This window comes from Gallus gallus, chromosome 10 (genome assembly GCF_016699485.2).
Source record: "Gallus gallus isolate bGalGal1 chromosome 10, bGalGal1.mat.broiler.GRCg7b, whole genome shotgun sequence".
Taxonomy (NCBI): domain Eukaryota; kingdom Metazoa; phylum Chordata; class Aves; order Galliformes; family Phasianidae; genus Gallus; species Gallus gallus.
Window position 1 is genome coordinate 17,709,068 of NC_052541.1, and position 12,454 is coordinate 17,721,521.

Genomic DNA, 12,454 nt, shown 5'->3' on the forward strand with positions numbered 1-12,454 from the left:
CACACAGGCTATGGTCGGGCTGGGGCCAGATTGCTGCTGTGCTGACCACAAGCCGGGAGGAAGGAGAAGCACCAGGGCTGCTGCACCCAACCAATTTCAGTCTCCAGCAAATGTTAACGCTTGCTCAGAGGTCACTCTCTTGGTGGCAAGCAGCACTAAAGCCTCATTCTTTTTCAAGATTCCAAGAAGATAGAACTTATATTGTAGTGAGTGCTTCTCTTCTGTGAAACTGGGTAGAAACTGGCCAGTGGGTTCAGAAATTAGAAAGAAGCAGAGAAAAGAGTTCAAGATTGCTTGCCATCCTATTGCACAATGTTCTTGGTAAGCTCTGTAAGCCATTGCTGGGAAGGGAGTAGTTCCTTAAATGAATTTCCAAGACACCGATTAGTTTGTATGGATACTCTACAGAAAAAGGCAATGTTTTTTAAGAAAACAGACAATGCATCACATTTAGGTTTTAAACTGATGTTGGTAAGGAAGGGAAGTGCCTCACACTATGTAAAATCTATGAAACATTATTTAAAAAGCCCATACAAATGAAAACATACACTGTATTGGCATATGAAACATTTGCATGGCTGCTTTTCATTCAAGCGATAGTCATATTTACTGATTAAAACAGATAGTGTTATTGTGTAATCTGAAATAGAGAATGGGGATCCTATGTTTCACCCAGTGATCCTGCAGAACTTAATTTGCAACTAAGAGCAGAAAGAACTCTTCCAGTCCCAGAATGCCAAAGGATTTACTACAGCCCTGGCTAGCCTACTGTGATGACTTACTATTCTTGCTATTAAAAAATGTGTTTTATCTTAAAGATGAATCATCAACAGTAAAGCTCTCCAAGATTTTGCCTTCCAGTTTAAGAGTTAGAAAGTTTGCCGGCACAGAACATATCCACTGTCTTCAGAGAATGGAGATCCCTGTTTTGTTATGCTATGTGAGCTCACATATTTCAGAAAGCCAGTGCTTAATTTGTTCCAGGAAACTTGTGTTCCTCTAGTGCCTTACCTCATGGCTCTGCAACCCATAATATTCCCGTGAAAACTGCAACGTGATGTTACAAAGCATTAACAATTTCATTCTCAGCAGCAATCCGCTCTCTGAGGGCAATGTGAGGGACTTCAAGTGATGTGCTTTCCATCCCTTCCTCTTCTCTTCTCAGTATCAGTGACCCAGTCTGACAAACATCCCTCACAGAGCAGAGGGCAGCTGGCACCTCCCGCTGCTCAGCCTTGGTCCCCTCTCCCTGAGCTACCCATGAGGGCCAGTTCAAAGTTTGCAAAACTGAGGCTAAGGAAATAGTGAAGCAATCCTAACTTAGTGCATCTTTACTAGAGATCATCTACAAAGCACTGGTGCTCAATCCTATAGATGAAAAGACAACTTCTGTGGAATATTACAGAATCCCATTTGTAATAGGTTATTACAGGATCGTTGTCTGTTGCTTACCATATTCATTGTGTAAAGAAAAATCAAGTTGGCTTAATTTGCAGCAAAGAGGACAGAACACTTTAGAAATGCCTTCCAGGTTCAGAGGGGAGTTATTCTGGAATGGGATCTGCAGGAGGACCTCCATCACTGGGATCTCTTAAAAGCAGATATGCAAGAAGGGTGGTCCATCTTCCTTTCCTCTTCTGCCTGGAAAGGCAGATTAAACCTTACCTGAGGTCCTTTCCAGACATATGGTGTCTACAGAAGGCAGAAGCCACAGCAATCAGACTCAGTGGCTAATCAACCCCAGAGGCTATTCACTTCTTTAACCTTGCTTGCTCTCTCACTGGGGATCGTGCATGACACTTGGAGCTGCAGGATGACAAACAGAGTGCTTGAGCAATCCCCACTGGCCCTGCTCACACCTCCAGAAGCCTGCCCTTCCCTCCCCAGCTTTCTCCTCTTCTGCTTCAGACTTCAGACCTGCTCCCTTAATTTCTCATCTCATGTACCCCTTCTTTGCCAGAACAACTCTTTCCTAGAAAGGTTGGTGCTGTAGTGATAGAAGCTCTCTGTAAGTTGCACTGCCACCTAGAAAACCTCTTTACTCCTCACCCCTGTTGGATCCATGGGACAGTTTCCACATCCCCACTGAGAATAAGTTTATGCTTTGTAACATGGGCATTTTTCAAAGTTAGGAAATGACTCAAAATAAATGAATGAAATTAAAATGCTGAGAAACAAAGAACTAGGGTTTTTTGTTTGTTTGTTTGTTTCGTTCGTTTGTTTTTTAACTAACACCATTACTAGCAGTTCTTCTATAGCATCTCACACTATGAGGACTTTATGGTGTTTTCTGGTGAGACAGTGGAGCTTCTCAGCCTGCAGAAAGGCACACAGTTCTGAAGTGCTGGACTCCAAACCCATTTTCCTGCAGCAAATTCTGTTCTTTTTTAATTGGTGCAGTACTGACATTTGCAGCAAAATTTAGATGACCTGAACAGTGTTACCAGCCAATGTACTCTTAGAAAGAACAGCAAAGCCAACAAATGCCAATGCTAAGTATTTGTCTTTTGATGATTTTTCTAACACTTTGTAGGAACAGGAATGGAACACCAAATCCTGCTTCTTTGGTTAAAGAGCTATTATTCCTAGTCCGTACACTGATATGACATAACTGTGTAAGTACTACAGATAGCTAGTCAATCTACCATACTGTTCACTTAAATGAGGAGTAAGAACCTGAATTATTTTTGGAGATGTTCTGGTGTAAAAGAGAAAGCCATGAGAGAATGTAAGTAGAGTTCTAGAGAAGGGGTCAAAAGCAGTAAGGCAGCAGGCTGTGGGAGGGCATGCCAAGTACTAGCTCCTGTTCACAGGCAAGGATGTGGCAGAAATGCAACACAAACAGATCCAGACCCTCCTTCTCCTCAAAACGACACATCAGGGCCATACTCAGAAATGAGGATATTTGAAAATTGGTTACTGGCTTCCCCTTACCCCCTCCTGAAGTATTTACTTCCCTCTTGATCTCTAAATGGTTTACAGATGCTTAGTAGAATTTTTAACAATATTAGTATTTTCCCCTTTAACTCAAAGAAACTCAAGTAGTTTGGGAGGAAAATTGTTACTCCCTTTCAGAGAAACCTACCTTGCACAGAAAGAAGTACTTCTGAAAGGAGAAATGCTAATCAGTTTTATGGGGAAGTTGTCACTGCACAGAAATATCTGTCACTGAAATTGATAAAACACAAGAGGATCTCTGAAAGTCCAGCAGACATGCAAGCCAGCATGTATGACTCAGGGATGAACTGTACAAACAAAACAGCAAGTTCCTCTGCTGTCATTCGCAACAAGAATTTCTGTTTTGAAATACTGGCAAAGTGCTCTGCATTTGTTTAGACCGCATCACCATGACAGCACAACGCTGCTCAGCGTATTGCTCGTATTTGCAAGAAGCAGTGGTGAAGGGGAAATGAAGCTCAAAGTAAAAACATGGCTAGATGTCAGAAGGGAGATCACAGTAGATACAGATCTGAACCTGTGTTTTCCAGCATCAGTCCCATGCATGTGATCAGCCTTCTTGTCCGAGCCACCAGGCCTGCTCTCAGCTATCTCTGAACTAATGCTGAACTTTCAACAGTAGGGGTTGAATTTTCCTGAGCGATGCAAATGAATTCCACTTGTTTTCAACTGCCAAGAACTAATGAACTTCTGAAAGGTTGTCAGTTCAAACAACAGTCATGTATTTGAGTGACAGCACTGCTCTCAGCTTAGCCATACTCCTGCTTTTCTGTCCATCTGAGTTCAAAACCGCCCACCTCCAACTGCGAAATCAGTGCCCCTCTGGATTTGCTGACAAGAAATTTCCTGGCAAAACATTATCAGGGTAAAACAGCGACCCAAAACTGGTAACAGAGAAATGTGTTTGTAGAAAAGGGTCCAGATTTAAAAATATACCAAAAAAAACTTTGCAAAATTGATATTTCTAAAGCGGACAGTTTTGAAAACACAATTTCAACACAGAATCACAGAATAGCCCAAGTTGGAAGGGACCCACAGGGATCACTCCTGTAACTACTTCATGTCTTCTTATGTAAGTTTCCAAAAAGTTTTATTTTGTGCCTTGATCTAAATGGAGCAAGAGAATTCAAACACCTGCGAAAACTTGGAAAATGGCAAAGCTCTTCCAGTCTTGCTCTGGCCAGACAGAATAGGATTCCTGTGCATTTCAGTCCTCAAAATGGGGCATGGGGACCCAGTGTGACTCCTCTGTGACCATGTCCTCCAAGGACCGTCATCTCATTCTCAGGTGGTCCTCTCACACTATGGGCTGTGGTCCATTAGCTTTAGCTCAAGAAAACCCTAGCTGTACAGGTGTGGGGCTGATTGGCTGGTTTTTAAAATGTGTCTGCTGTTGCCCAGGGAGATTATCTTTTTTTTTTTTTTTTTAACACAATTACAGTACATTTATAGATGTCAAAAGAAGCAGTCCCTAGAACTTCTTTAGGAGTCTGGTCTCATTCCTGTGACGTTTGCGCTGACACAAGAGTGTCATGTTTTTCTGGCAAACAGCTCATTTGGAATTAAATTATTTTCAGTGCTGAACACAAGAGATGTAAATTTGGGGGCTTGCAGCCAAAGCCACCATCCCTATAGAACAGACAGAGCACGGACTGTTCTCCACAGCACTGCATGTTCCCACTCTGTTTTTTGCGACAGAGCAGAGGGCAAGCTCTGCAGCAGCGCCGTCCCAGTTAGACATCTCCCCTGTGGACTTTGAGACATGGCAGTAGAATAGAAGGAATTTTTAGGCCCTCGAATCAGGACCCTTGGAGGACCCCTCCCATTCACCACAGTGAATAAGAGCAAATTGAAATGCAGCCACTGCCTACCCCAGTTTCCTGGCATTTAGCAGACACTTGTGGTGGCTAATTATCACCAGTCTTGTACTACCCAGGGCTCCCAAATCTTCTAACAAACTTCTTCATGGAAGAATACTGTATCTGCATAGGACTCCACTAATACCACAGTTATAGCATCTGGGTTTGAAGATACAGTATCCATAGATTGTTTCTGCACTGATGAAAGAACCAGACCTTTGGTTTTTCCCTGCAGTTTCCAGATTCGGAAAGCACTAGCAAACACCAGAAGCCAGCAGAGTTTAATTGTATTTTTTTCCAAAACAGTGAGGTGCTCAGCTGCACAGCTCTGTGGATGTAACTCAGCCACATTACAAGAAGCAAGAAGGCACTGGAGCAGGAGGTAATTGAGGGCTGGCTCCCGGAGGGAATTTTCCCTTAAAAGGACAACTACACTGTCATGATGAAACCAGCTTGCTTCCACTGCCTGCAGAGCTTTTTGCAAACACGCCTCCAGAGCTGGGGGCGGTGGCAATTATTCCAGCAGGCAGCTGGAGCAGCAGGGCAGTGGCTACTGCTCTAAATACTGTGGAATCTCTGGCCTGGCTCAGCCATCCTCTCCCATGAAGGGCAGCCCCAAAGGGTCACTTCAGTGCCATGTAACAAGAGGCCAGCTCCTACCATCTGCTGAGGGAAAAGGGATACTTCAGCTAGGATTGCAACCAAAGCAACCAGCCTCACAAGAAGTGCTTGCACTCAAAATCAGTAATATTTTCAGAGAGGGGCAGGCAGGATGCCAGCTGAAAGCATACCAGAGCTACGCTGGAATTTTTCCGATGAAATATTATTTTCCCCCACCAGAAAATAACTGAAACCCCAGCTTTAAATCTGAAAGTCCATGAAACAATTCTGATCAAAGCTCTTTGTATGGGATTGCGGCAAATTAGGAGAGCAGAACTCTGGTATGGCCCCTCACACAGCAGCAAGCTGCTGATAAGAGAGAGCCAGGTCTGGGGCCACGAAGCCCCCTCCCTGACAGGTCTAGATCAGTGACTTAAACCTCAGCATCCCACAAAGGAAAGAAACCACTGTAACTCCAACACAGCCACTGCTCCAGGCCTGAGCTCCCTCCTTGCCCTCTGCAAAGCCCACCCACCTGGATTCTGCTCTGTGTTCTCCTGTGCAGTGCAGGAAGGGCTGTGCTGTGGTTTTTAGATGGAATGAGGCTGGAATGGGAAAGACTGGTTTAGGCCCAGCTGTAGCAGCAGTCACGGGTTCCTACCTCACAACTAAAGCCTCCCTCTGCAGATCTTGGGTGAGATTTTCAAATGTGATTAATGCTCATGCAGTCTAACATGGAATAACTCACCCATTATGCAATGAAAGAATGGACCAGGGATCAGAGTTTTCCTCAGTTCTGATCAGCGGACAACATACATGCAAGTGAGCAACAAGCAGGTCTCATGTGAGCAAATGTACTGTCCTTATATCACAGCAGGGAGTCAACGCATGGGACAGAAGCCCAAAGAGGTGATAAGACAAATTTCCCAAACATCTGGTCTGCAGCAAAGCACTGTCACTGGAAATGCTGAGCACCTTACAAGGCAGACCAGCAGCAGCTCACCGCAGGCCACACTAATCAGCTCAGGGGTTGCAGTAATTCTTCAGCCATTCTGGGATCTCTCTGGTGTTTGCTCCACTTGGCAACAGCTCATTGCTACTGCTGTCAAGTGTCAGCTTGAAATAGTCCCATTTCGGGAACTCTGTGAGCAGCCATGGAGGATCAGCACTCTTCTTCTTAGCTTTGGGATAGAAAACTTCACTTTCTAATTAGTCCTTCTCTGCAAAGAGAAGTTTCAACAGGATAAGTGTACTGGTGCCGATAAACAGAAACTCGTCCAGAGATACACAGCAGAAAGCTGCAGAATTACAGGTGTCTACAGGCACAGACCAGTTGCCATTTGGCTTTCTCTTTCTATGAGTAATACCATGAAGATTAAACAAGCTCTATAGCTGAGTCACAGCAAGTGAATGTAAACTTCATCTCCCGACTGGAAGGACCTGGGCAGGTGGAGGAAGAGCCCTGTATATTCTTATGTCCTGGATAAACACAGCACGGCAAGTCCAAGAAATGGTGCAATTACTGCTCCAAGGTCTGGGATGTGCAAGCCTGTCCCAAAGGAAGACTTGGTGGTGGAAACATATGATAAACATATGACAACATCTGCCTTCTGTTTCCTGTATTCTGTACAGATTACTGCTCTCTACAGATAACCTTGTCCCTTCTCTAAGAGAAAGCTCAGGTTTGGGCTTTTTTAAAGGTCTGCTGAGACCAGCTACAATGTGAGTCAGCTCATTCCATATCTGTTCTCATATCACGTGCACCCACTAGACACTCAAGCAATGCGATCTCACATCTGCCCAGGGTTGTTTGTTCTCTCAGTCCTCCTTCTATGAGCACACTGCACTGAAACCAGAGACAGGACAGTGAGACTGCTCTCTGCAATCAGGAGTACTCTCTCCATGAACAGAGCAGAGCTAATGCTCAGCTGAGCTCCCCCACCTCCTCTCCACTGATGTCATTATTTTCCATGTTGTTTGTTGTGCCCAGTAGTGAGGATGGCTGCGGAACGCAGCAGCTTGTGTCAGAGCTTTCTGCACTGATCATCAGCAATTCTAACAGCAGACTTTAAAGGGAAGCCTGGTGGGCTGCAATAAAATAAAAGTAATCAGGCTGCTATTTGACCTCCATAGATATCCTTGTAAAGTACACAACTCCAGCTGCTGTCCCAGCCCCCTCTCACTGCCTTTCATTCCAAGACCATGAAATTACTCATTAGTTTTGGAACAAACTTTCAGTGCACTTGCATGTGGTTGGGGACACAGACAGATGTTGCAGGTTCTGGAAGAAGATTGCTGAGAGACAGAAATGAAACACTTCCAAAGCTGCACTGCTGCCTCCCAACAGCATGCTCGCTGGCTTCTGCTGCACTCCTTGGCTTAGCATGGAGTTAGAAACAAAGGCAATGATGGCTCCACAGCTCTATTGACTCTTCACTTCCACTTTGATTTTATTATATGCTTAAACATAAGACTTTCTGTTTTGCTTAAAATTTCACACTGAGCCTTACTGGATGACATTAGAGAAGCTCAGGGCTGTGCCACTGGCAGTAGGTTTCAGCAATTGAGGTTTATGGTTACAAAGCCCTGCATTTCAACTGCAATCTTTTCCTGCTAAAAGCAAGGTTAAAGATTGCCTTTAAGAGCCAGACAGAAGCTCATGAACCAGAGGATCCTCCCTTTTTACACATGCAGAAAGTGAGAATAAAAGCATGGCCTGCAGGCATGTCAGAGAGGGGATTATGATGCAGCATCCAATTATGGTTCAGTTTACAGGATGCAGCCATCCCCGCCTCCCATAACCAAGGGCTCACTACATTCAAACCAGGAAGAGACAGGACAGCAGATCCATCACACAGCTTCTGTTCTTGTATTCAGAAACTACTATTTTCTGCCCTTCTGATCCTTCCCTGCTGCTCTTGCTTTCCTTCACATACACATAAATGTTTTAAGAGAACACCAGTCTTATATTCCTGGCCTTGAAAGATCAGGCTGATCTCTGCTTGCAAGAAGTACAGTTCAAAACAAGGACAGGACTGCTGTGACCTGGTGATCACTGTGGGATTGAGGTTGTCACACCAGTGATCTCCCAGCCTTCTCCCAGGTTGGCCCTGCCTTCCCACCAGGCGCTCAATCACTGGTTCAGGCCGTGACTTAACATTTCCACTACAATTCAAAGGAGAATAAACTGAGTTGGAAGATGCAGTGAAATCATGCCAGTAAACTGTGTGAAGAGCAGAGATCAACAACAGTGCCCTGGACATCGGGAACAACCCTGCCGACTGTGTTAATTGAGTGTAAGCTTCACTTTCAAAGCTACACAGAAGCTTAAGCCCATTTATCTTTTCAAGGGATTTAAAGGCCTATGAGCTTTGGAAAGTGGCACTGACAGGACAGGAAAGTTCAAATCACCAATTCCAACTTCCAGTAGCTGTTAACATGGATTGAACTATCTGTGTCAAGCCCATATGGCATCTTGCCAGGCAAGACTTGTTTAACTGCCCTCTCTGACATTTCCTGGCATCTTTGAGACTTTTACTTAAAAACAAACAAACAAACAACAATTTCTCTAACATGTGATTTCACCCCAAATCCAAAATATTGGATTCATCCTAAGTCTGAAGACAGAGAAAATCATTTTGTGGTACAGGCTGCTTTCTGAGCTAGAAGCAGCAGCTCTGCTGAAATACCTCATTCTGTGTTGTCTGAAAGGCTACACAGGATAAGCAGAGTCTGGGAAGACAGGAAAAACTGAATTATAGGCTTGTGAGATGGACATTGACAAAAAAAATGAAGCGACAAGCTTGCTCAGATGCCAACTGTGTTTAATCCAGTCATCACACAGCCTGTTTAACTAAATATTTGACTTCAGAACTGGGCCTGAATTATTACTGGCACATTTTTCAAGCTCCACAGGTCCCTCTAACAAGCTGCTCCTCTGTGGAAGCTTTGCAAGCAGATGAATACAGCCTTTGAGGAGAGTGATGGATCTCTTCTCAAGCTTCCAGAGTGGGCTTGCGGAGTCTCCTCAGGTTTCCAGGGTTTCTGAAAGCTTCATATGTCTGACTGCAAGAGGCTACAGAAATGATGTTTGTGAGCATTGCTGGGATATTCCCAGATTTTTGGCTCTGTAGCAGGTCCCAGCAACAGCTAAAAAAGAAAGCGACAAAAATAACCTCATCTATAGGACTGCTAAAAGCTTGGCCCAGACAGATAACAAATAAGATAAAGCCACACAAGAAGACAGGTAGACAGAGCCCTAACATGTATTCTGTTCTAATGAGACAAATCTGAAAGTGCAATTTGCAAACCTAGACACAAAGGTTGTACAGTTATTCCCTTTCATACCCACAGCAGGGACATAAAGCAGCACAGACATACAATTCCCCACAGCATCACTGGTGGCTTCACAGCACAGTGCCAAGGGAACTCGTTAAGGTGCTGCCATGTAGAGCCTACAGCGGCCATGTCAGCATATTCATAGAATCATGGAATGGCCTGGGTTGACAAGGACCACAGTGATATCAAGTTTCAACCCCCCTGCTATGTGCAGGGTCACCAACCACCAGACCAGGCTGCCCAGAGCCACATCCACCCTGGCCTTGAATGCCTCCAGGGATGGGGCATCCACAGCCTCCTTGGACAACCAGTTCCAGTGCGTCACCACCCTCTGTGTACCATTTTACACCCAGTCATGTAAAGACAGACCATCAACACAGATAGAGGATGATCGCCGTCTCTTTTCCCATGCAATATTCAATTTCCTGACTGTGGCAGCATATGCCAGAGAAGACAACCCTGCAGGGCTGGAGGCTGTTGTCTGAGCTGCCTGACTGAGGGCAGCTCCAGGGTAGCAGTGGCTTGGGTTCTTGGGCTGCAATCAGCTGCAGGCAAGAGGAGTCACCTTCTAGTTTTGCTTCCAAAGGAAGATTATAAATTAAAGTCCAATTTGCTAAACCTTTTGGTAAGCAACTGTTTCTGCATAAACACATACAGGTTTGTGGGCTGTATTACATGGTTAGCTGCAAATCTTACTGACTTTAAAATCACTGTGTATACAACTAAACCAGAGGGCAAACAGAGGCACATTTTAACATGGCATGGATTTAAACAACCTGACTCATAATTTTTGAAAGCTGGAGATTGAAAATAATGATTATTCTAAACTAACACATAAAAATTGGGCACAAAATGGTATGTCAGAGAGCTTCCCTTTTAAGCAAGAAAGAGCACGTAGCCAGTTTAACTAAAATTTTTCTTCAAGTGAAATAAAGTCGAAGACTTTAACACCTTTCTGAAGACAGGGTCAATATCAAGAATATATTGCAAGAAGAATTCAAATTATCACCTCCCACTGGCATTCAGTTTGGTACAACATTAGTGGAAAAATCCAAAAGCTCTTTTAGTTCTGTTAGCTAATAAATGGATCGCTAGGCAAGTGTTCAGCATGTTAATAAATCCTTGCAACATTCTGTATTTAGTATCAGCAGAAAGTCTTTACCCCTTCCACACCGGAAAACGTACCTACTTTATAAGGAGGGAAGAAACTGCCTACACTGCTTTTTTTCTGCCCTCTGGAAACACCCAAGCCTGCAGATGCAACCTTCCAGTGCATCTGTGCTACTTCTCTCTGAGGTCAGCATTAAGCAGCAGAAAAGCCGCAGGAGATCAACCCTAGCTGATTCAGGTTCTGGGAGAGGTGCAGACAGCAATGTTAACAGTGACAGGTTAAGTCCAAACAGCTTTCCATCTCTGAATCTCTTCTAGCGAAGCGAAAGAGTAGCAGAAGCCAGAGGTGTCACCTAAGGCTGGGAGGTTGCTGAGCTGGGCACAGTGGGTACACACAAGCAGGGATTATTCTCTGCCCTATTCAGTGCTGTTTCCCCAGCCCTCAGGCAGTAGGGTACCCACTGGGGAAGGCTCAGTCCTTCTCAGTCATTCCTGCTGGCTCTGTTCCAATTTGTATAAAACACTTAAATATTCATTGTGAGAGAGCAAGTCTCTGTCTAGCCGGGTGTACAGACTCCTCTCCAGGGAGACAGGACACCTGCCTTCTAAACTCACTGCTTCATCAAATCATTAATTATTTAAAATAACAGGAAAAAGCAAGAAAAACTCATGCTTGCAGCCTGCTGCTTATAGTACTCTCTGGGGTCCTGTGTAGCCCAGGGTTTGCATCTCCCCTCTGGCAGAGGAGAGGATCAAACCTAGCTTTCCACTTTCCTAGGGGAGGATGCTTTACCCACTGAGCTATTGTACAGAAGGGCTTTTCCTTTATCCAGGCAGCCCTTATGTTTGATTTTCCTATCACTGAGAGTTTTGGGGCTTTTTAAATTCAATTTGAATAAAAGGAAAACAAAACCCAAATCCTAAGCTCTGGGACCAGCACCTAACCATAGACCCCTACACAATCTTCTGTTCACTTTAGAAATTAGGGTCTACCAAGGCAATAGGCATTCTTCTCCATTTCGCAGTTGCAACTGCTGCCAGTGGTCCCACAGCAAGACAGCTGCACCAGTGCAGCACTTGGCTGCACAGTCCCATCAGGGTGCCTTTGATGAGATAGAAACCAACAGATCAGCCCAGGCCTTTAATTAGTTCTGGTGTGCCTGCATGGGGTGTAGCTGTGCCCACAGACATTTCTCTTTTAGTAAAGGGTCTCTATATCTCTTCATCCCTTGGTTCTGCTTCACTGCATCTCAGCACATGTAGGAGCAGCTAAAACCTGCACAAGGATTCCCAGGACAGTGGTGCCCCCTAAGCCTGGTCTGAACCCGAGGACAGCCCCAGCTGCAGCCTTGAGTTCATTGCTCAGCACAGCGAATCCCGGCAGGTAAACAGCACTGGCACCCTCATGTGGTCGCCGTGATCTCTGTGTGCTCTCAGCCAAAACCGGTCGTCCAGCACATCTAGATGGTTCCTCTAAGGATTCCTTCTAAGGAGGAGAGGGGACCAGGAAAAGCATGAAGTCTGACGGAGCCAGTTGGTATGGTGCAGGGAGGGAATGCAAATCTGATGCTGCAGAGAAAGCAGAGCAT

General features: G+C 44.8%; 1 protein-coding gene across 5 annotated transcripts in view; it reads right to left on the reverse strand.

Annotated features, from left to right (window-relative positions):
* The window catches only part of PCSK6 (proprotein convertase subtilisin/kexin type 6), a 76,089-nt gene that overhangs the window by 62,259 nt on the left and 1,376 nt on the right, over window positions 1–12,454 (reverse strand). The gene's annotated exons all lie outside the window — the stretch shown is intronic.